Source organism: Protomyctophum parallelum, assembly GCF_964188405.1.
Source record: "Protomyctophum parallelum genome assembly, chromosome: 22".
In the NCBI taxonomy this organism is placed as follows: domain Eukaryota; kingdom Metazoa; phylum Chordata; class Actinopteri; order Myctophiformes; family Myctophidae; genus Protomyctophum; species Protomyctophum parallelum.
Window position 1 is genome coordinate 25,452,247 of NC_139714.1, and position 24,326 is coordinate 25,476,572.

A 24,326-nucleotide genomic window follows, 5' to 3' on the forward strand; every position below is an offset into this window, starting at 1 on the left:
ATGGCTCTTTAGTCGACCGGTAACGTACGTGCCTGTTGAATGGGGAACCCTTGTTCGCCTCCCGGCCGAGGCTACATTAGCACCAGTAGTGGACACGACAGTAATGAAGTACATTTTCCCGAGTAGAATGTAGTATCTGTACTTTACTTCAGTAATTTGTATTTTTGGATATTTATGAGACACACATGACCCTATTTTGGTGGGTGGCGGCAGTGGCTCGGGGGTAGAGTGGCTGGATAGTAACTGCAAGGTTGCATTTTAGAACAAGTACATTTTAATGCCAAATAATACTGTACTTTCACTCAAGACACATTTTAACTTATCAGTATCAGTAATTGTGGCATTGCTGCTTTAAACTTAACCTCTTAAACCTTCTACACTTAGAACTAGGCCTACAACTGGAACAATACCTTCCAATCTACAAGCTCACAACGTCGTTGTGAACTTGTAGATTGGCTATTTTTGGATAATGTACAACAGTGGTTCTCAACCAGTGTTCCGGGGACCACCAGTGGTCCTTGAAGGGGTTCCAGGTGGTCCCTCAAATGACGGATCATGTAACATGAAACCAAATGGGCCCTTACGGATGTCCATTTGGTTTAATTTTACGCTCTCAAGAGTTATATTATTGTTAAACATCTACATTTACAAGAAGTCGATCTACACAATTAGAGAATATAGAATAATTGTTATTTTGATCAACGTTTGCCTGTTATCTTATCTCTCCTACCAACATCAATACAGCATGGAACTGTGGATAAAATCTTATCAAACAACAACAAAATATTCTTAATTTTGGGTCTGAGAGGCTAAATCTCATCTCAGGGCAGGTCAGGTTGTGGCCTCCTGGTGGCGCTATAATAGGCCAATGTGAAAAGGGTGCCATTTCTTCTTATGCGGCTGCCTTGGATGGCAATTGGATGATTTGAGGCATTTTGTTCAAAACGGGCCTTACTTAGGTGTATTCAGTGTGTGCAAGACCCACATGTCATTCGCTGACCAGTCAGTCAGCTGACCAATTGGGCTAGACTGCATCCAAGAGGAAATTTAGCAAGAGACTATAATAATAATAAATATTGTGTTATGTGCACAACATAAGTAGTTTTTCAGACAACTGTTTGTAGAACAGCACAACACATTTGTAGAATCAGGCTCAGGTCTTAATGGGTTTTTTTTGCCATGAATTAATTAACAAATTTCTGTTTTCAACCATTGCTGACAGGTGATCTGAATAAGCCAGAAATCACACAAGCCTCACCAACATTTTAGTTTGCATCATTAAAATAATATGATTTTTGTAAGCCCAGAGAATAATTAGTTTCAATATAACCCATAACATGAACAGTCAGTAAAATGTTGTTAAAATAATTTGATCAAAAACCAAATAATACCAGATATAAAGCCATACTGGCTTTATATCTGGAGCTCGTTGGACTTCATATGATCGTGTGTGTGCGTGCGTGCGCGGTTGTAATGCATGTAACTCGAGAACCGTTTGTCCCACCGGACACACGTGTTCCACACCCCCACAGGGAGTGCAGTGCCCGGCCTTGAGTCGGTGGCATGCAGCGTTGTCCAGAAAGACCAGAAATGGCTCTGTTCAGGCTCTGCCAGTGGACCTAATGAGCCCATGTCCCCGGGTCCTCAACTGTGCAATTTCCAGCCTCTGCCTCAGCCAATTGATTGCCATGGCAACCACCTGCCAATTGATTACTTAACCAGTCCACTTCTCACAGTCAGTTTACACTCTTCAGGCACAGGCAGACAGACAGATCTCCATAATTATACAGTAGGCTATGGGCACAAAAGGGACACAGACAGATAGTTAAAACGGGTGCTCTGACAAGTTGACAACGCATATTATTAGGTTCCCAAGTTGCATTGTTCTCAAGTAGGCCGGTGGCCGACGGGCACGTACAGGTCTAGTTTACCAAATGTGGGCTGAAGGCCTCAAGCTGTAACCTTGAATATTCGAGGTTGAGTAGTAATAGTATGTCAGTCAATCTAAGATTTGACCCAAAATAAATTGCAATAGTAATCATTCAAGGTTTTGTATGATCCTTAGGGTCATCCAAATATTAAACAATTGATTATTTTTAGCCCAAGGAGTGTTTTTCGTGCAAAGTTAATGCTTGGAATGGCCCCTGACATGTCCCAACGTTCAACCTCTGAATTTACCATGATCCAAAATGTATATAATAATCAAGCATTGATTGTGGCCTCCTGGTGGCGCTATAATAATGGACCTTGATATGAAAAAGGTTGAAAGCAACTGCCCTACAGTTTGTAACAGTCAGTATGCACTATGCAGTGCCAGTTGGTGCCACAGGGTGGTGCACTGCTCCCTTTTGTTTGGTTGTGTGTAGAAGATCTGACGTCACTTCCATGATATGCGTGTACTACGTTAGAGCGCAGTATGACTGTAGGCTCGTTCACCTTTTGTTTATATCTGCCGTGAGACCGTCACCTGGCGTAATATGGTCAATACTGGATCAATGCTCTTTTTAGTTGGCTGCCAAATAAACCAGCTTATAGTGACATTCATCTGTGTCTGTGTGAAATACCTGGACTGACATCTATTCTATACTCCCTGCTCAACACATCACAAGTTTTAGATGCTGGGGTTCAAATGGAAGTGTTTCCTCCACCAGGTGGCAGTAAAGGGTTAACATCTACAGCACAAGGAGGAGTTCCTCAGTGAAAAGTTTGGTGATCTTGGGTTTGGATGGCAGCGACTCACTGACTACAAAATCTTTCAACGGCACGTTTTACACAACTCTGACAAACATGCGTGTGTTTCATATCAACAAGCTACAGCTGCTGAACAATGGACAAAACACACAGCTAACCAAACCACTCGAACATTTATTCACAGTCATTAAACATGGAAACAAAGCCGTTAAACAACTATACCACACCACAGCAGGTGCACTGCTCCCAATTAACTCCAAAGTGTGTCAACTCTTATCTGAGATGTCTCAGATAACAGAATTACAGAATTATTTACAAACGGACACACGTCCCACAACGAGGGATGAACTTCTACAAAGAGCAGACAGACAAGCCAAATCAACAAGAACAATGCAGCAGCAGGACTGACTCAGGAGCAAAAGGCAGGGAGGCCACTTCATCTTAGAAGGTAATTAGGGTAAATGATTTTCTTTGGTTAAAATAAGTGTTAAAAAGCTCTATATTGTGTTAGTAGGCCTACTCATTGCTAGAGAGTGTTTGTTCAGGAGTCTCCATATGTCTTGTCTCTCCAGCTTTTAATTAAACATAAAATGCATTTTCGGGCTGGATACCAATTTTATCCAATCAGGATAGAGAACTCAGTTAGGATACAGTCCACTTAATTGCCAGAATGTTAGAAATGTTGAATATGGGTCCCCAGCAATTAGAAACTTACCGGATGATAAGGATATGTTGCAAAAATGTGTCATAATTACCATAATAAACTGGGGTAGCCTACCACTGACAACCTATAGCTACAAAAGGCAAATATTTCAAATTATCATTACAACAAAATAAATCGCTATACAAATTGTAAAGAAAATTATATATATATATATATATATATATATATATATATATATATATATATATATATTTATGAATACAAAATCAATATCAACATCCTAAATACTGTCCAATAATTTGATAGGGAGGGGGGTGAAAATATGACATGCCTGCTGTCAAAATATGACTCCCCAGTCACTGCATGTGAAGTTGTGAGTATGTAATGGAAGTTGTTGATAAAAATGTTATGTAATTGTGTAAATAATTTGTGAGCCAGAAGTTAGCTTCATATTCAGATAATACTTTACTAAATAATCATCTTGTTAGGATTTATTTTTTATTTTTGCCTTAGCTCTGGTCCATAGCTCTAAATGCCTTCCTGGCAGCAAAGGGCATTAGGGCTATATGGACCAGAGCTATTTTGGCCTCTTGGCATGTTTGTTTTGAAACGTATTTGTGATATTTTGATTAGGCCTATATATATTGCACAGGATTGTTGGAGTTTTTGTGGAGGTGAATACAATACTTGCATTAATAGGATTATTATGCACAATGCAACAGTGAAAACGTTCCAAATGCAAAAGACATACAGGCTGCTGCTTATTCCATGTTGAGAGAGCACCCCTATGTGGCTGAAGACAGAATAGCTTGTATACATTGCAGGTTTGGCTGAGAGCTTTGAAGGACATTTTGCCATCCCATCCAGTCTCTTATAGGCAAAAGCAATTCTCTTTTTAAGAATATCCATAATGGAGTCTTTAAAAGCCCATGGTGATCAAAGTGTCCATGTAGCAAACCTTTTTATTTATCAGTCTTTCCAGTCTCTGCCTCTGGCTGCAGCAAATCTAGACGACAAACCGAGCAGTTTGTTCAACAGAGAGCATAGACAAACCAAGGAGAGTGGCATGAAGATGATAATAATAATAATAATAATAATAATAATAATAATAATAATAATACCTGGGACTTATATAGCGCTTTTCTAATACCCAAAGATGCTTTACATGTGTGGTGGCCGGGGGGGGGGGGGGGGGGGGGGGGGGGGGGGGACATGAGAAGACAACTTTATTAGAAAACAAGTAAAATAAGAGTAAAACCAATAAGAACAGTACATGTAACAGGTTAAAAACACATCAGCTCGGGAATGCTATTCTGAACAGGTGGGTTTAAGTGTGGTTTTGAAGGTGGGGAGCAGTGGTTCCCAAACCTTTTCATGTCAAGGACCCCTAAACCAACAACATGTATTAGCCCGCGGACCCCTATTTGAAAAGATATGCCAGGGACCCCTCCATAAGAGAAGGTTTTTATTACGGTTCTAGCAGTGATTCTCAACCATTTTCATTTCAAGCACCCCCAGTTGGACCTACGGACCCCCATTTAATGGCATGTTTTAATCTCTGGGACCCCAACAGTAAAATCAATGTTAATTTAACTCTGAGAGTGTACAAATCTCTGAGTTAGAGACCCATAATGGTCCATTTGGTTCCTAACCATATTTAGGTGGGGACACCCTGGAACTACCTCAAGGACCCCTGCGGGTCCCCGGACCCCACTTTGGGAACCACCATTCTAAAGGACTTATTTAAGGAGGATTTATTGAGACAATTAAACCCACGAAAACGAGCAGCTGTCTGCCTTCACCAGGAATAAGTTATTGTCGAGTGTTTACTTTATATTGCCATGTTCTTTGCATAATATGATGATGATGACACAGCAGTGTGGGTGTTTTGTTTGTTGTGTTTGTAGTTTGTAGTGCCTCTTGAGATGGAGGAAGATTCTGTGCATCCTGGAGACTACTGCAAGATCAACTCTGAAATTAGTACTAATAACGACTCAACACAATACAGTAGTTATACACAGTATAACGTAGAAACTCATCACTAGGTGGCAGTGTTACCAAATATTCTGGTACAGTAGCTTCTCTTATTAAGAGTTGCACTTAAAAGGACCCTTTTTGTTTTCTGTTCTGGGAGGAATTTGTAGGCTAGACGTGACAGCGTGTGATCTGCGACATTTCTGTTTTCTGTATCATCCATGATACAGGTTTCTGAACTAACGGTAAGAAAATAACATCCGTGTGAAGTGGGGTGAAGCCACTGTGTTTTCACAATCAGTAGATCCCGTGATCTTTTGTGACCAAATGTAATTTATTGGGGTCTAGTAGGACTAAGAATAAAAAAGAAATCGTTATATTTTTTTGCCCCATGTTCGAATGCCCCCCTGTCAAAAATAGCTAAAATTGCTAAAACGAAAGAAAGCAGCAAATTTAAATAAATTAATATTTAATATTAATATTAAAAAAGTCTGACATAGAAACAGCTTTTTCAGAAAACTGTCAGGATGTAGAAGACATTTTTAGAATCTGATTTCAGGTCAAAATGGGTTACCGTAATTCGTGTGTGGCTCTTGTATGGTAGTACGGGTAAATCATGCAGCGTATTTTGTTTCCACATTGAGTGAAATAGCCTACATCCCATCTACAGTATATTTTATTGTCTTAACTTGTGTGTGGCTCTTTAGGATCTGCTATAGCCCACTACATCTTGTTAAGTGTGTTGCTTTCCACATTGAATGAAATACATTATCTAATTCAGCTGATATAGCTTATATATATCTATATACTTCCCCTGCAACTAAGAACACTTGCACGCCTCAGTTGTCACTGTTGTGGCAGAAAGAGACTGATGTAGTGAAGCTTCACAATATATGCCAAGTACACGTTGCGCTTTGACGCATACGCCCAATTGAGCCTGCACTGTACATTATCAATGATCATTGAGCACACTGCCGTGATAAAGACCGCCCATATAGACTCGATGGATTCTCTCCTGTCTGCCAGTCAAATGACTTGTGGTTCAACTTGTGCATTTTCCGCCATTTATGAGGAAATATTTCAGGCTCCATATCTCCTGTATCAGGACACAGTCCGGTCACTCCATTAAAAACATTCCACTGGCAACCGTCAGTAACAGCCCATATGGGCCAAATTCCTCCCTTTGAAATTCCATTGGAAGAATATGTTGGCGTTCAAAGTGGGGCTGGGGCTTATGGTACAGTATAAAAGACAAGTAGGCTACTACTTTTTTTGAGGGGTGCTAGCGGCCTAGCCCCTCCAAGATTACATCATGTGGAAGCCAAGTCTATGGATTTTTGTTGTTGTTTAGAGCACTTAGCGGCTACAGTATGAGGTCAATCATCTGCGAGCCAAGTCTATGGACTTTAATGTTTGTTTAGGGCACTAAATGATGACACAATACTGATATAAATACAGTGGGCCCCCCACTAAGAAACATTATTTAGCTTATTATTAGGCTAATCTCTGCCATTCTAAGTAGAGGTACGGTGAATGATAGAATGAAGGGTGTGACTCAAGAACACCAGCTGCATATCCAGTATGTTGAGTTGATTTATGAGCTGCAGCCATGACACAGGGTGAGGTCATCGTGATACACACTCCACCGACCAGACTGTCGTATCAGTTTGAAAATGGCGTTTTTTTTTTACAGAATTAACACCGGTGCGCTACGAGCTTGTAGGTCTGCAATTTTAGAAAAATCGAAGAACCACTGACATATATAGAAACATAGCTTTTTCAGAAAACTGTCGGGATGTAGAAGACATTTTTAGAATCTGATCTCAGGTCAAAATGGGACTGGGTGCATCCTCATACTGTAGCATTTAGAACAGTTGCATTTCACCACCGGTTTCTAGAAGGAGCTTTGTTGGCTGGACTGGTGTCATACATATACTCCCTTCGCCCCTGTACTTCTGACAGGCTAATGTAGCATGGAAAATGGCCCGGCCCTTGAGAAGAGCGATGGTGCCAATGGGGAGACTGTAGCGGGGTGAGATGGATGGTAATGGGATGTGTTCAGGGAATGGGATAACGGATTGCATCAGACGGCCAATCACACAGCATGAGTGGGGCATCGGGGCTTTCAAACCACAACCAGGTCTCTCGACAAATCGAGAGGAGAGGACCACATAATAATTCGATTAAATAAAAGGGCTAGCAGGTTGGGTAAAAAAAATCACACTTGTTCACACTTCATCATTGTTGTATTTAACAAAGGCAATGAATGCTCAGCTCCTAAATTTAACCCATTTTTTCCCCCCGGTGCCAATGCCTAAACTGTAATCCTGGGCGGGTGGGCGGCTGGCTCTGCCAACCTGGGGAGAGCCCCGAACTGAGCTCATGCTTCAATGCATGAGGAGTGAGCAGGCCGCTTCTTATAACCTGACGGGGGGAGTTTTTTGTCATGGGCACATTTGGTTGACTCACGACAGCTGAAATTGCCAGTTCACTTGTATTATTATTTTGCATAACTATTTCAGCCCACCAAATGGATGTGCTGTGGCATACCGGGCCTGGAGCCATTGATAAGTAATGGGAGAAAGTTGTCAGGGAGCAGTGGGGCTCAGACACGGTACAGCATGGAGGTTAACGCTCCAAGTTCTCCAACTCTCCCAAACTCTTATCATGCCGTTTGTTATGAAGAGGTTCTTCTTCTCGCATGGGAGTTGTGTGGTATGCTGTGTTTCAACACAGCTCGCAGCCTCCCAGGGTCCCTAATTTGATTTAGCTCGGTGTATAGTCCAGACTCCAGACACAGGTGGAGAGGGGGTCCCGAAAATGACAGCATGTGAGTGATTAATTACTGTCCTGCGTGCTGAAGATGTCCTTAGTGATATTAACAGTGTTTTCTCATTTCTCACTGTGTGACAGGCTCCCGGAGGTGCCCTTTTCATTTGGAGACTCTCCTCCCAATGTGTCTTCGTTTATTTGGAAACGGCCGTGTCACCGTGCCCAGATGGATTAGACTGGCTTAAGGTCAGTTTACAATGGGACAAGAACGATATTCATTAAGGCAGTAAGGCTTAATATATTCCATCACACAAACACTTTTTACATTTCAACTGACAGAGTAAAACCCCTATATAATGCATTAAAAACACACCATACTTGCAATGCATTTATTATAAGACTGTATATAATTTGTATTAGTTCATAAGTTATAATCACTTATACTGTATAAGTATACTTCCATGTCTAATCTAATGTGTTAGCACACGTGTAATGCATATGCAATGCGATGCTCATCTCTTGCCATCTCATTGCATATGATGTTACAACCACTTGGCAAGTTGGCACAGCAGAGAGAGAAGCACGGTAGTAGTAAATTCACATTCCCTACACTTCACTGTTCACTGTCGCTCCACATGTTGGCTGTGACAAATGACATTTTCCATCTCATTGACTTCACACAGCACTGCGGTTTGATATTTATTTAGACTTAATAGGGATTAATGCTGGGCGGGCGGGCGGGTGCGTGTGCGTGTGCGTTTGCGTGTGCGTGTGCGTGTGCGTGTGCGTGTGCGTGTGTGTGTGTGTGTGTGTGTGTGTGCGCTCCATGGTTTTGATGTAAAGCACTCATGTTTTATGGTGGTCTCCCATCAAGAGTGGTTAGCTGTTGTTGTTGTTGTTGACTCTTGTCCTACATAATTCTGCGGCTGGCTGATCAAGCAGAAGTGATCAGCCAGTCCCTTATCACTGTACCATCGGTCATCTATAACCCAACCCCAATTTAATGTTATCGTCAGGATAACTGATCTGCATCCACTAGAATCTGTTGGTTTGTGTGTTCTGTTCTACTGTTGAGCGATAGTTAGGCAATTAGCCAGAATCCCTGCTGTTCTATAACTTCACAGACTTCGAGAAGAGCTTATTATAGCGCTGCTGATTTCTGAATCGGTTGTGGTTCCAAAGATAGGCCTTCGAGAAATGGATACGGCATCATGAGGTGGAGTGTGAGAGTAACGTGTAAACAATGCGCGTGTGTGTGTGTGTGTGCGTGTGTGTGCGTGTGCGTGTGATGGACTTGTGGAAAGAGATCCCTCGGCATAAATGGAGTGAAACCTTTTGATTTCCGATTTGGGGAATGCCTGCGTTCAAGTAAAGCGAATGTTTATTGATACTGCGTCTCGCGTCCGTCGATCTTTGTGATCAATGGTAAGTGATACAGCGAAAGCAGGTGGTCGGGGGGACTCAAAAAACACTTGCCTGTACTCGACACGGTTTGAGTGCCTGGCACGTTTCCATGTTTGGAGAAGAATTAATCATTAAGTGAGTCGGAGGATCTGCGGCCGGAGAGCTTTGTTTTCACGAAGGCCACCTTATTTTGGTTTAACGTAGCACTGAGGCCTAGTGTATACGTGCTCAGGAAACAAACTGTTAGGCCTTGATGTATGGATAACGCTCACACAGGAGATGATGAACAGTGGAGGAACGCAACTCAGTACATTTACCTAAGTACTGTACTTAAGTATAATTTTGAGACATTTTGTACCTAATTACAATCTACTCCACTACATCTCAGAGACATATATTGTACCTTTACTTACTTACTCCTCTACAATTTTTTGAAACTTTAGTTACTAGTTACTTTCTAGATTTTGATTATTATTACAAAACATACGTACATACAGTAACAGCCCTATAAACATTTCAAAAAAATATATACATTTGAAAACTTGAAACATGGGACACTCTGCATGATGAGCACTTTCTACTTTAAGTACATTTTGATGCCAATTATTTTTGTTCCAATTCCAAACTTTTACTTGCAACAGAGTATGTCTATATTGCAGTATTGACACACAAGAGCAGTTCGGGACGTTTCATCACCTCCGCTCCCCCCCCTGGGGTTCCCCACTATGAGAATAGACTTAGAGGTTCATCAAGTGTTCTGAAAAATCACATAGGTGAACACGGACATTGCTGTTCCTTGGAGTGGTTGCACCACTCAAAAACAATCTCTTTCCCTCTCTCTCTCTCTCTCTCTCTCTCTCCCGATCTCTGCCTCTTGCTTTGATTTTCCAGCGCTCTCTCTCCCTCTCTCCCTTTCTCAGTCTCTCTCTGCAGATGCCATATGTTTTTCCACAACCTACAATAAGGTGGCCTGTTTGCATGCATGGATCAGACAGATAACTGTATGCCGTAAAGACAATTCCAATGACCTGTTGGCTTGGCATGCGGCGGTGCATGCATATCCCTCTGCTTTCCAACATGGTTTTCGTAATGCGTTGTTGGAGTGAACAGCTGCTCATGTTGTCACAGGGCGTCTCGATCTGCAGAGGTTTTTCCGTCGGGGAAGTTGGCCCCCGCTGTCTCCTGCAGCAGCGCTTGACGTGCCAAACGCGACCGAGTGGAAAGAGACACTTGCTCGGACATGCAGGTGTAATTGGGAATTGTCTTCTTGTCAAAAGAATGAAAAGTCAGTTGCTTTTCAATCAGAGCTCATCCATAGTGGATTTTACTACTCACTCACTCAGTCTCAGCTTTTTCTTATTATTATTATTGTTATTTTTTGGACAGGACAATGCATATTAATGGACGTAAATACACCGGATATAGCACAGTTGCTAATTTCCATCCGCAGTCCTCACAAGAAACATAAAACGGAAAACAGACAGGCAAACCGTGGAATACATTTACATAAGAGCTTCACGAGTTTCACTGACATTTTCAGTGTTGAACAGTACTGACAGCTGGAATTTTGTCTTGCAGAAGAATGTGTGATTGATATTTCGTCAACTAAAGGTATGCATACTTGTGGCCATTGGCAGGATAACACGATCCCATTCTCCCAGTGTTGGTTGTCTGAGGGAGACTGTGCTTGAGTAAAACCATGTTTTGCACTGCCTATAGTTGCAGCAGTGGCTCAGCGGAACCGATGGGTTCGATCCCGGGGCTCCCACAGTGTTGGTGTCGAAGTGTCCTTGAGCAATTAAGACCTCAAACCCCTTTTGCTTTCCGATGTTCAGGTTGGTGCCTTTGCATGGTTTCCTCCGCCATCGGTGTGTGAATGTGTGCGTGCACAATGAATCTATGTAAAGCGCCTTGGATAATGGCGCTATATAAATGCACCGTTTACCGTTGTAATGAATCCTGAATCCAGGATAACAAAACCATCGTGAGATCATTAGACTATTTCTATTCTCGTCGTTTTCAGAACATCCCTGCTGCCTCCTGGCATGATGGCGCTGTTTGTTTTGTTTTGTGACACTCATTTCACCCCAAACAGTTTGTGCTCAATTGAAATGCTTGGAGCCAATTCCAATGAGCTCTAATACAAAACAGAATGCCCTCATTGGGTCATGGGCAGCATCGCTAACCGTATGCAGAAATGTGCAGTCAACAAACCGCAGGCTTGTGAAGAGTGGCAGTTGTGCTGCTGCTGCTTATCTGCAAACGGTGACATGAGTGACACCCAGTGTTGTTTTTGGCAGAACATTTCTATTTTAGTTTTAGTCATAGTCCCTTGAATAGTTTTCATTTAGTTTCAGTCACATTTTAGTCACCTGGAATGTTTTAGTCTTTAGTCTAGTTCCAGTCGACTAAATATCATAAGATTTTAGTAGACTAAATCTAGAGTTGATTTAGACGACTAAAATGTATTTTGGTGGGCGTTGATGTCATCGTAATGACTGTTTTTACACTGCATGCTTGTAGATCTGCTAATTTCAGCATGCAACCAAGTGTAAAATTACTTACTTGTCCACTAGTCCCTTCTAGTTTTTATTTGTTGACGAAATTGTCAGTATATTTAGTCACAGTTGGCTTAGTTTTTATTTGGTTTATTTCTATTTTTATATATATATATTTTTTATCCCACGATTTTGTAACCCATTTTTCACCCCTGTGTCAATCATCTAATGTGATCCTGGGCTCTACACACCCTCCGCCAACCTGGGGAGAGCAGCCAGCTGGATTTGCAAAAAAGGGAAATTATGTCCGCCCTAATCCCCTATGGGGAAAATGAGTCCACAGGTTAAATGCTGACGGAATCAATTAAAGGCCTAAATGGAAGTGTGTAGCCCAGCTCATCCACTCAGCTAATTAGCCCTATTCATCTAGTTGGTGGTGGAGGAGGAGGAGATGCGGGGGGTCCCAGGGCACCCACGGCTATACCCTCAATTAAATGTCCAGGCTCTATATGGCTCCCTCATTACCTCCAATGCATCTCATTTACTTATACAGTATGGGGAGGGTTTCGAGCTGTATTCAAGGCTTTCCCTTGTGGGTTTGACTATTGATCTGGACCACCCGGTTTTATCGACCTTTTTAAAATGTTGGTACTCTATACGGAGTCACTCTGCAAGAAGGAACAGAGTTGATTGGGACCGGCATGGTCACAGACCTGCTTTGTAATCGAGTTTCGGCTTTCGGGAAGCTAAAACCAAGAACCAACTCACAAACTGGTAAAAGTTGGCCTTCATGAATGGTATCCCCCATACTCCAATAATTCACTTCAGTCGGCAGGCCACACGTCGGTTGGGTGACGATTTGGAATCAAAAGCTGCCAGGGTGGCGCATGATGGATCATGTTGGTTCGTTGTTGGATGCACATGTAAAGGCTTGTTTTTTTGCTTGTGTGTTTTGTTCATTCTGCACACAACCACCAAATTAGCGCTGACATCTTACTATGCCCTCTGGCAAGCACATGTTTATAATCCTGCGATGATTGCCTGATTGTTTGGTATAACGAGCCGGCTTCTTTTGATAAAGGGCTGGCCTCAACACAGAAGAAATCCTCCCGGTGATGTCACCTATGACCTGCCATGCAAACTAATCTCCCAGGCAGTAACTTGGTGATCTAGCGAGCCTAGCGAGGAAAGCCTTCTAATCAGCGAGATCAAAGGGCCCGAACAATGCACAATGTCTGGTAAATATAGCATACTATACTAGACCGGTACCCGGCTGTAGAGCGCCGAGTCGGTAACGATGGAAGTTGGAGGTCCATGCCCCACCCGGCTATGCAATACCCGTTGTACCCGTGTCAGAGTACCCGTTCCACCCATCTGTCTGTGTCCCTTTTATGCCCATATATGGACATTTCTGTATCTGTCTCTATACGTGTCCCTTTGTTCCATTTCCTATATGGAGTTCTGTGTCGGGCATGCCCACATATGGAGTGTTGTGATGTCAGAACAGGCCAGCTCCATATGGACCTGGGCAGGGGCCCTGTCCACAGTGTCCAGAGCCTGGGCAGAGGCCTTTTGTGGCGGTTCTGGACAACCGTGGGTCCGACCGACTCGACACCGGGCACTGCACTCCCTGTGGGGGTGTTGAACGCATGTGTCGGTGCGGAACAGTTCTCGAGTTACGTGGATTACAGACGTACACACATACAGACATACAGTGACCATATCTTTGTATAAGCGCTCTCTGGAATTCTTGACGACATAGAACGCAAAATACTACCAATGTCCCTTCTAAACACGGTTGTACACAGATTTCCAGAAATGAAACGCATAGACCTCGTCACCTATATTACAATTTGTATTTTATACCTGCAATTGAACACTGCCGTTTACAAAAGAAAATCGTTAACGCTAATTAAAGATAGCAACTGAGCAGAGGCCAATCTCACTGCTAATGCTCAGCATAATTGATTAAACTGTCCCAGGACTCAGATCGTTGTGCCACTCGGCCTTTAAACTGCTCTGGTCTTTAGGGACATCTTTAGGGACCTGCAGATTGAAATGTATAGATTGCAAACAAACAGTGGTGGAAAAAGTACTCAAATGTTTCACTTAAGTAAATGTATCAATACTGCAATGTAGAAATACTCTGTTACTCTGTAAGTAAAAGTCCTGAATTCAAAATTCACTTGCGTAAAAGAGTATACAAAAGTGTTGGTATCAAAATGTACCTTAATGTACCAAAATCATTATGCAGAATTTAAAGTTTTCAAATGTTTAACCCATTCTGACCAGGCACCCATTTTGGTGTCATGTTATGCTTTAGCTATTTAAAAATAGCAGATCTACAAGCTCATATCGCGCCACCGAGTGGCGCGATACGAGCTTGTAGGTCTGCTATTTTTGAAAAATCGAAGAGCGATAGACATTTTTAGAATCTGATCTCAGGTCAGAATGGGTTCATCAGAACAGTGTGTGTCCGGCGGAAACCTCGTATGAATCTGATCTCAGGTCAGAATGGGTTAAACATCTCTTGGAAATAGCAGCTCTACGAGATCACAATGCGCATTGTGAGATTGTAAATCGGCTATTTTCAAATGGCTGAAATGTATAACGTAGGGCTGAAGTGGTTTATGTATGTTTTGTAATAATATTCACAATCTACAAAGTAAGTCTTCAAAGATACAGTATGTAGTGAAGTAAAAGTACAATATTTGCCTCTGAGATGTAGTGGAGTAGAAGTAAAAGTACTGAAAATTGGAAATACTCAAGTAAAGTACAGTACTTAAGTAAATGTACTTAATTGCTTTACACCACTGCAAAATAAATAACCATCCGATGGAGCGATCGGCCCTGCTAATAAAACCTGTCAGTCACCCGTGTGACGTCGTGCGTTCTGCCCAGGCCGTGCGCAATAAACTCCGTCAGTCAAAGTCAAACCGCCAGTTTACCAACTCGCCGCAGCGAAAATTCTTCATCAATGTCTTCGTCGTTATGCTAAACGGGCTGTCTTCATCAGTGTAGTATGTCAAACCCACAGATGTTATAGTTAATTTCCAAAGCGATCAAATTATTCTTGTGCAATTAAATGGTCAGCTGGATGATGATACAGAGTATGTGAATACTGATAGTAGGCCTACCAATTCAGGATATTGTTTACTCATGAATTACATTGTTACGGTAGGCTATTTTGGTGTTTAAACTTTAGCATTCCTACTTTCTCTAGTGTTAACTCTAGTTAAACAACTATCCTCTCTCTGAAGGTGAAGTAAAACTACAATGTACTAAACCGCGGCGAGTCGGTAAACTGGCGAGTTCTCCGGTATCCTTTCAACCGTTTCATGTCGAGGTCCATTATTTATTCTGCATTATAGCCACGGACCACCATTTGTTGGGATTTAGCCTCTCTCAGACCCAAAAGTTTGAATATTTTATCATCGTTGGGGTACGATTTTGTCCACAATTCCATGCTGTGTTGATGTTGGTATACCATAGGAGAAATAACAGGCAAACATTGATAAAAATAACAATTCTGCTACATTCTCTAATTGTGGAGATTTATTGTAAATTAAGTAATGCAGGTAGGTGTTTAAGTGTAAAATGGACCCGTTAAGGGTCCATTCATTTCGGTTTCATTTTACGCTCTCAAGAGTTAAAGATCTAATGAGGGTCCATTTGGTTACCATTTGGTTATCAGTTAGCTGCATTGGGGGACCACCTGAACCCCCTCGAGGACCACTGGTGGTCACTGCATGGAAATTGAATAATTTATTTTTAATTTGCAGCCTACGTTTGTTTTCTCTCCATTTCGACAGGACATGGTTACTGTCAGCCTCTCACTCGCATACAACCTCGACATCTCTCTCTACCATGGGAAAGGGAACATTTACACGACGTTACATGTGCTTTTTGGTATTCGTTCCCATGCATCGGGGGTCATACAAAAAGCACGGAATAACTACTTCAATCAACTATGAACATTTTCAGCTGGCCTGCAACTCTTAAGCATATATCAAGTGACACTGTATTCCTCTTTAAGTTATGCAATCTGGGCAGAGAGAGAAGGAGAAGTGACTGTGTTACCTTCTAATCTGTCAAGATGAGTAACACTGCCGAATGTAGGTCTCTCTCTTTTTCTTTTTTTTAAGAACGAAATCTTATTGGAATTCTAACTGTTGATGACAAAGAGTGCTTTCAGATGCTGGTTTGTCTTTTTTGATTGGCTGAAGGTGGTCCTCAGTTAACCCCTGACCTCAGGAAGCTTATAAACATATACGTACGTAGGAAGTTTACCCTTGTCCAGTTCCATGATATGGGACACTCAGCAGGGTCATTACCCCCCCCCCCCCCCCCCCCACCCCTCGCTCCTGCAGTCCAGGAAGGTCACCCTAATCGGATGCATTTGTTTCCCATCAGTGGTGGAAGGTACCATTTATTTACATTCTGCACGTTAAGTACTTAATACTTTTGGTATACATTTTGATGCCAATACATTTTGTACTTTTTACTAAAGTACATTTTTGCACAGTATGCAGTATCGGTACTTTTACTTACTGTAAATAAAACATTTTACTACTTTTTTCAACCAAATGAATTGTTTGACCGCCACATAATCTTCTAGAACGTGAAACATGAGTTTAGGATGAAGTGGAACGCGCCGTGCAGGTTGTTTGGATAGAGAACCTACGGTCTGTTTAGCAAACAAAATGTGCTTCAGATTGGAGTCTCCTTATGCTTCCAATGTGAGAGCAGCTGTAAGAAATCAACAATTATCCAATAACGATGCAGATAACGCAGGGATTCCAGATCTGAGATAATACCCTGCACATGATACATGGATTCCAAATTATGCGGAGTAACATACAGCGCTATCACATTCACCCTTAAAGTAACCCAAAACATTTGTGTGTCAAAGAGCTGTTTGCCAGACCTTAAATGAAAGCGTGAATACAATAATGAGTGAATGGATGAACGCACAAATCTTGTAATTAATTAATACCAGTAAGACGCCTGAGGACGAGAAGGCGACCTCACCCCAAAGGAGGTGCAGTTGTGCACGCACGCATCCGCCTGGGTGACAGCAGACTGCTGGGCGAACGATGGCGCTATGGCATGGGGGGGGGTCAGATCAACATAATGGAATGAATTCTGTCCATATATGGAGCGTGTCTTGAGGGTACAGGGTTTGATGAGGTCAGATCAACATATGGAATGTCAGAACAGGTCAGCTCCATATATGGAGATCTAAGGGTGGCAGCGGGGGCAGTGTCTTGAGTGTACAGGGTTTGATGATGAGGGGCCCAGGTAGGGCCCGGGCCTTAATTTGTTTTTGGGGTTTTTTTTGGCTTTCGCCTTTTTTCTTTTTGTTGATAGAGGGATGGCTGACAGGAAATGGGGAGAGAGATGGGGGGGGGTGACACGCAGTCGGGATCGGGATTCTTTTCCCCAAAAGTAATGGTTTTGGACATACATAGGGCTATATCTTGCCTTATATCCCTTACCACCTTATCCCTAAACAATTTTTTTACTATTAGCCGATCAAATAGCCGATCTACAAGCTCACAACGTGTCGATATATAGATTGGCTAGTTGAACTATTTTAAATAGTTTTTCAAAATAGTAAAAAAGGTCAAATAAGTTTAAGGATTAAGGGGTAAGGGTTGGCACAATATGGGGTGAAGTTGAGTGGAACTGAGGTCCTATAATTGCAGCGGTTCCCAAACTTTTCATCCCGTGACCCAAAACAGAAATTTGATATTCGCCGAGGACCCCAAACCTAGTGAAAATAGCCGATCTACAATCTCACAACGCGTCGCTTCGTGCCACGTTGCGAGCTTGTAGATCGGCTATTTTCACTGCTTCTTAAATATTTGTAATTCATGGAATTGCTTAATGACATTACAGAATACACTGGATTTTGTATGCGGTTTTAGTTTTTTAGTTTAGTTTATTTGCACAATAAAAACAGTACAAAGAAGGGTAACATCAATAAAAGAGAAATATGTGCAGGTGAGAAAAGAAACCCATGGAGGGCTTATGTATGTGGTTCTCACCAAAGATAATATACAAATAGTAAGTAAACAAAGTAATCAAACATAGTATGAAAAATAACAAAAACAAATAACAACAAATACATTATTACACTTGTGAAGTGAATGAATGAATGAAATTATTTTCGTATCATGCCACTTTGGCCCATCCCATATGCGATTATAAGACACATTTCACAGAGTACATTGAATACAACTGACACTACAGTCCTTCCTGTTCATACATATTTGTACATTATTCGAACAAAAAACTAAACGAAAATAAACATAAGGCCATCTTACATGTAAATGGCCCTCCTCCTTTTCAAGGAAAGTGTGTGTGTGTGTGTGTGTGTTGTGTGTGTGTGTGTGTGTGTGTGTGTTGTGTGTGTGTGTGTGTGTGTGTGTGTGTGTGTGTGTGTGTGTGTGTGTGTGTGTGTGTGTGTGTGTGTGTGTGTGTGTGTGTGTGTGTGTGTGTGTGTGTGTGTGTGTGTGTGTGAGTGAACATGCATGTCTGTCTGTGTCTGCACAATAAAGCTACATTACGTTAGAATCAAGTGGAGAGAGTTGCTTCGAGAGGCTGGCCCTCAATCTATGTTTAAAGTTACAGAGTGAAGATTAGGAGTTGGCAATAAGTATGTGTGAATTCCAGAGTAAAGAACCTCTGCCTTTTATGGAGAACTGGCTAAGAGTGGTACGGCTGAAGAGAGGTTGAATATTATCAGAACTTGAGAGTTGGTCTTAAGGGTGTAGGAAGCACATTTGGAAGGTAAGTGCATTTATAGATGAAAGAACAGGACTGTACTATGTTAATGTCATAGCGGTCAAGTGCACACACATCATGTCCTGTGTTTTCAAAAATCATTCATGAAAAGTTTAGCCTTTTTTGGAAATTATTTTGGAAAATGTTTTGAAATAATACTAATTAAATAACCAAATGGGGGGGGTGCACACGCACATCCGACACACCAAAGGTCCGACATGCAAGAAATCACCCGTCGCTCCCGAACATGCGTTTGTCCGACGTGCGTTGCGCCGTTGCTTGCAGTTAGGTTAGGGTTTTGGGTATGGGTGTTGGGATCCATGACAATGTGTCCACGACCCAAAAAGGGGTCCCGACCCAGTGTTTGTGAACCAGACCAGTGGTAATAATGTGTAGCTCCGACCGGGGGGGGGGGGGGGGGGGGGGGGGGGCTGGATCATTTGGTGGTGGTGCGTGTCCGACGGGGATGGCCATACCGGGACTTCACGGTTCATGGTGGGGAGCGCATGCAGCGCTCCCATAGGGAAGTCCCAGCCCTGTCAAAGGCTTTGCCAGACCTCTCTCTCTCTCTCTCTCCCATGCAGTGACATCATGCATCTGTGTTTAATGCCAGGGTCGGTGGTAAGGGATACGGCTTGACCTTTGGCCTTTGGTGAAATACAACCATTCGTCACGCATCACTGGATGCGGGGGCTCAGGCTCCTGGCACATCTGTTCATGATGCAGGTAGAGAGAGAGAGAGAGAGAGAGTACGTTTGTGTGTGCTCCTGTGAAGCTGCTGTGTGTAAAGCAGTGGTCTAAAGTAACCAAGTACATTTACTCAAGTACTGTAATTTTGGTCGCATTGTGAGGTTGTGAATTGGCTATTTTCAAAATATTTTTGACCTGAAATGGGCCATTCTGCACAAAATGAATACTTTACGTTTGGTACTTTACGTACATTATTGAAGCCAATGCTTTTACTCAAGTACATTTTGAATTCCGGACTTAACAAAGTATTTCTACAATGCTGTATTGATTCAAGATTCAAGATTGCTTTATCTGTCATTCTTTCCAACTGCAGCAGCAGGAAAAAACGAAATTACGTTTCTCCTAGTTAAAAGACAACACAGGCTCATACAATAATAAATATATCAAGTGCAAGACAATACTCTGTATATAAATAAGTCCTAAAAAACTACAGGAATCCATAAAAAAAGATAAATGGAATAAGAAAAACATTTAAAAACTGAACATAGAGTTCATGTCATCAGTCCTATCTGCCAGGGATGCTAGAGTTCAGGAGTCTGATTGCCTGGGGAAAAAAACTGCTCTGCATCCTTTCCGTCCTGGCACTGATACTGATACTTTTACTTAAGTAAAAACACTTTTTTCCACCATGTAAAGTGATGGCGGCTGAGTCATGGGCTCGGAAGGAGACCCTGATCCCTCCGTCTAGTAAGGATCGGCCCTAACCACTCCTAATGAGTCGGAGGAGAACTGAACTCTGAACTGTGAGAAATCTCAAAAGAACCTTGATGAGACGCTTTGAGAGAGAGAGTTTTTAAAACACTTGACGGGTCAAACTAAACCAAATGAGATTTGTATATGAAGGCCAATATATATCCATCCGTCTTTACGCTTTCAAATAATGCCACGGTGGCCGGCGCTAAGTGTCCCATTTAGCTGTCCGGCGGTGTTGAAAATAAGTATGAGTAAGAGTCTGCAGGGAACATCAGGTGTTTACGTTCTCCATTGATGGATGGCGCTGACACTCTTTAGCTTGAAGGTTGGATGTATACAGCACTTTACGGAACTCGGAGTTCCATAGACCTTTTGTCTGTTTCTACAGAGAGACGGAACTACAAGTTCCAGAGACCTCAAAGTGGTCTTGATTGGCCCACATACTGTACCTATAGGCTCAGCCTATAGATAGGCTGACGGCAGCGGGTTCGAGTCCCGATCCCGACGACCTTTGCTCCGTGTCACTCTCCGTCTCTCTCTGTCCCCATTTCATGTCTGTCAGAAGAATCAGCTTTGTTGTCACATCACAGATTTACAAAGTAAAAGAGTGTGTGACCGGGAGCCAGTGCAGGGAGTGGAGCAGGGGGGAGACATGTGAGAATTTTGGCCGGTTGAAGACCAAGCGAGCTGCGGCTTTACAGCGATAGCACACATTGTGCATTCCTTGGGTCGGTCAGTGTCATTGAGGTCAGCCCTCTAACTGACACTAGGATTGTGATAGACAGTTAACCCCCCCAACCCCCCTCGACCTTTTAACGAAGGCTCAATCGGAGAACCGTGACCACAGAGGCTCGACGTCGACGTGATCTGCTTAGGGTTTGAGGACATAATAGATTGCCGTTTGACATCAACTTAATGAACTATTGAGTGACCTTCTCGGTGGATTGAGGAGGCAATGAATCCCTTTGTCGACTGATTGAAATTCTCCCATGAGAGTCTTAACGGCAGACGGCGACACCCAACGTGATGATGAATGTCAAATTACGAGAGTTTTAGATGGAGAAGATTAGGCATACTTCAAACCTTTCCAGTGAGCTTTTTGACTCTGAATCCACTCTGTAGCTGTCTGCTGAAGAAGACGTGTAATTATGATGAATGGATGTGGGGCAGAATGATGTTATGACAGGTTATATTTATTTTTCTCTCCCCTTTTATTTTTTATTTTTAGGAATGTCTCTGATTGCTTCTTTTTTTTTGTATCTCATCAGCATCCATCATTAAGGGTGTACCATTGTCAAAGTAATCACTGTAGATTCCTATCAGCCTTTTGATCCATTGGCCAAGTTACATTACTGATGGGAGAGTTGAGCTGGAGGTTAAACCAACAACAAAACGAAACGTTTTTTATCAGATATTCTATTTTTAACAGCCCACCTAAAAGCGCACTTTTACACGTGAAGTCTGACACGCTACTTTGATGTACTGGAGCCGCAATGACTCGAGGGTTGGTAAGTAAGAGGACGATTTAATTGGAGTGCCTCCGCTTTGGAGAGGTGCAATTATATGGGTCAGTTTCATGACATCACCCTCGATCTACATCAGAATGTTCCATTTACCTGATGAGCAGAGTCGATGCCACATCCATCTAATGTGAATCCAAAGTGCTTTTTTACCAAAGCCTCTGATGAAAGCAGTGGTATATAAAGCAACTAAGTGCATTTACTCAAGTACTGTACTGATGTATTTGTACTCCACTTGAGTATTTCAATATATTATCCAACACTTCAACTACACTACATCTCAGATCAAAATATTGTACTTTTACTCCACTATATTTATTTGACAGCTTGAGTTACTTCTACAAATCTACAAGCTCACAATGTGTCGTGAAGCGCATCTATTGGGAAAACTTGAAATGAGACATTCTGCAGAATGAGTATTTTCTACTTTTGGTAATTTAAATTACATTTTGATACCGATAGTTTTGAATTCAGGACTTCTACTTGTTACGGAGTACTTATTTATTGCAGTATATTGATACTTTTACTGAAGTAAAACAATTGAGTACTTTTTCCGGCCACTGGATGAAAAGTCCTCATGATGTAAAACCTCATGCTTTTAATACCCACGATGTTTAATAGAGACCTGAGTGTCCTTCATTGAGACTGATCTGTGAAGTTTAGCTGAGCGGATGTTTTCCTTTTCCCCTTTTAAAGGGACTGCTGTTCGTTCCCCATGAATGACTAGTTGTACAGAATAATTGACGGTCAGTTCTATCTTGCGTACATGAGGCTACCTGCCAGACACAAGCCTGCAAGCCGTGCATGCATAAATACTGTAGCTGCATTTCTTTTGGAGCTATTCTTCATGCGTTGGTCTTTCACATTATTTTTTTTATCACCCACAGGCGAATTAAACATTGTCCCTGGCATTTGTTTGTTTCCCCTCCTCACTGAAATGATTTCGCGTTCCAGACAGAAGTCATGTTTCATTCTCAATGTCAGATTGTGGAAACTGATAGACAGGAGCTGGGGAAATTGTTTTCAGGTGTTTGTTTTTTCTTTTTCTTTCTTTTTGACAATAGAGTAAACTACTGTGTACAGCTGGGTTTGTTGTTGTTGTTGTAGGCAGCATTCAGTTCTTGGGACACCACTTCACTTCTACAGCAGGAAAGGCAGAACAACTGCACAGATGCATCACTGTGCTACACAGTAGTACTAGAGATGATTGAAATCAATGAAAACAAGAGCTGGGGGGGAAATGAGGGATAAAATCTAATGAAATCCAGCCGAATCATTTGTAAAGGAATTGATGTTACAAATGGGTTCGAGTTTTGTATGGCGGAAATTAATGACCTGCAGCATTCATGAGGAGCCATTATGGATTTGGCTGATGGGAATGAATGAAACGTGCGTGCATGGGCATGAGGTTGGTATTGTATGGTGTACCGTTTCCCCAAACACTGGGTTTTTCCCAAACAAAGGTTGGACCACGACGGACCAATTCTTATGGGTCCCTTGCATATCCGTTTCCTGCATTTTTGTTTTAAAAAAACATTCCCAAAAAAAAGCTATTTTTTTTTTCAAGTTTTGTAGATCTTCTGTTTTCACTAGTTTGGGTCATGGACGAATATCTGATTTCAGCTTTGGGTCAAGGGCTAAAATGTTTGGGAACCAACTGGTCATCTGTAACAGCCGTCAATCCCGTGTGTCTGTCTCTCTCTCTCTCTCTCTCTCTCTCTCTCTCTCTCTCTCTCTCTCTCTCTCTCTCTCTCTCTCATTTTGAAAAACCTTGTTTATTTGGTCGCATCTGCTGACTAATACCACCACAGTCTATTTGTGGATGCATGCAGTGAATGGAAGTCTTTCAGTGACACGAGCAGGCAGAGCTAAATGACTCATTAGATGATTGCGAGACAATGTCAAAGTATATCCAGACATTCCCACCTCTCCCCGGAAGTTGCGGGAGTCTCCCGTGAATCAGCGTCTGCTCCCGGTCATCCACCGGTGTGCCAATATATGGCAAATATATGCTGCATATACTGTATGCCGCATTCATAACTTGAGGACATGATGTGATATGATATTTAGTCAACTAAAACTAGACTAACACTAAAGCATTTCAGAATTTTACTGAAAATGACTAAAACTAAATCAAAATGTGACACTGATGCACACACTGAGGCACACTAATGGTGTACACTAATGGTTGTACGGCTGTACAGCCTAGTAAATAAGAAACCCTATGGTGGTTTGCCTTTGTGAAACAAGCTTGTAAATATCTGGAAGCCCCTACCTAATGGCTGTGCCGTTTCTTTCTTGCCTCCTAACCCCCCCCCATCTCTTCGTCCCTTTCTTTGTTTTCATGGACAAATAACACGATGGGAACTATGCACAAAAACGGATTCCACCCACCTTTTTACTTGTAAAACTGTGATGTGACGGTATAAAGATGATTCTGATTCTATTCTGATTCACTAGTAGACTAAATAGTAGACTACAGAGTTCATACAGTCCACCAGCAGCCGTATACAGTGTGAAGGGGAATGAGATATTATATATCTGGCAACGGCCATGCAGTCCAAACTGCTG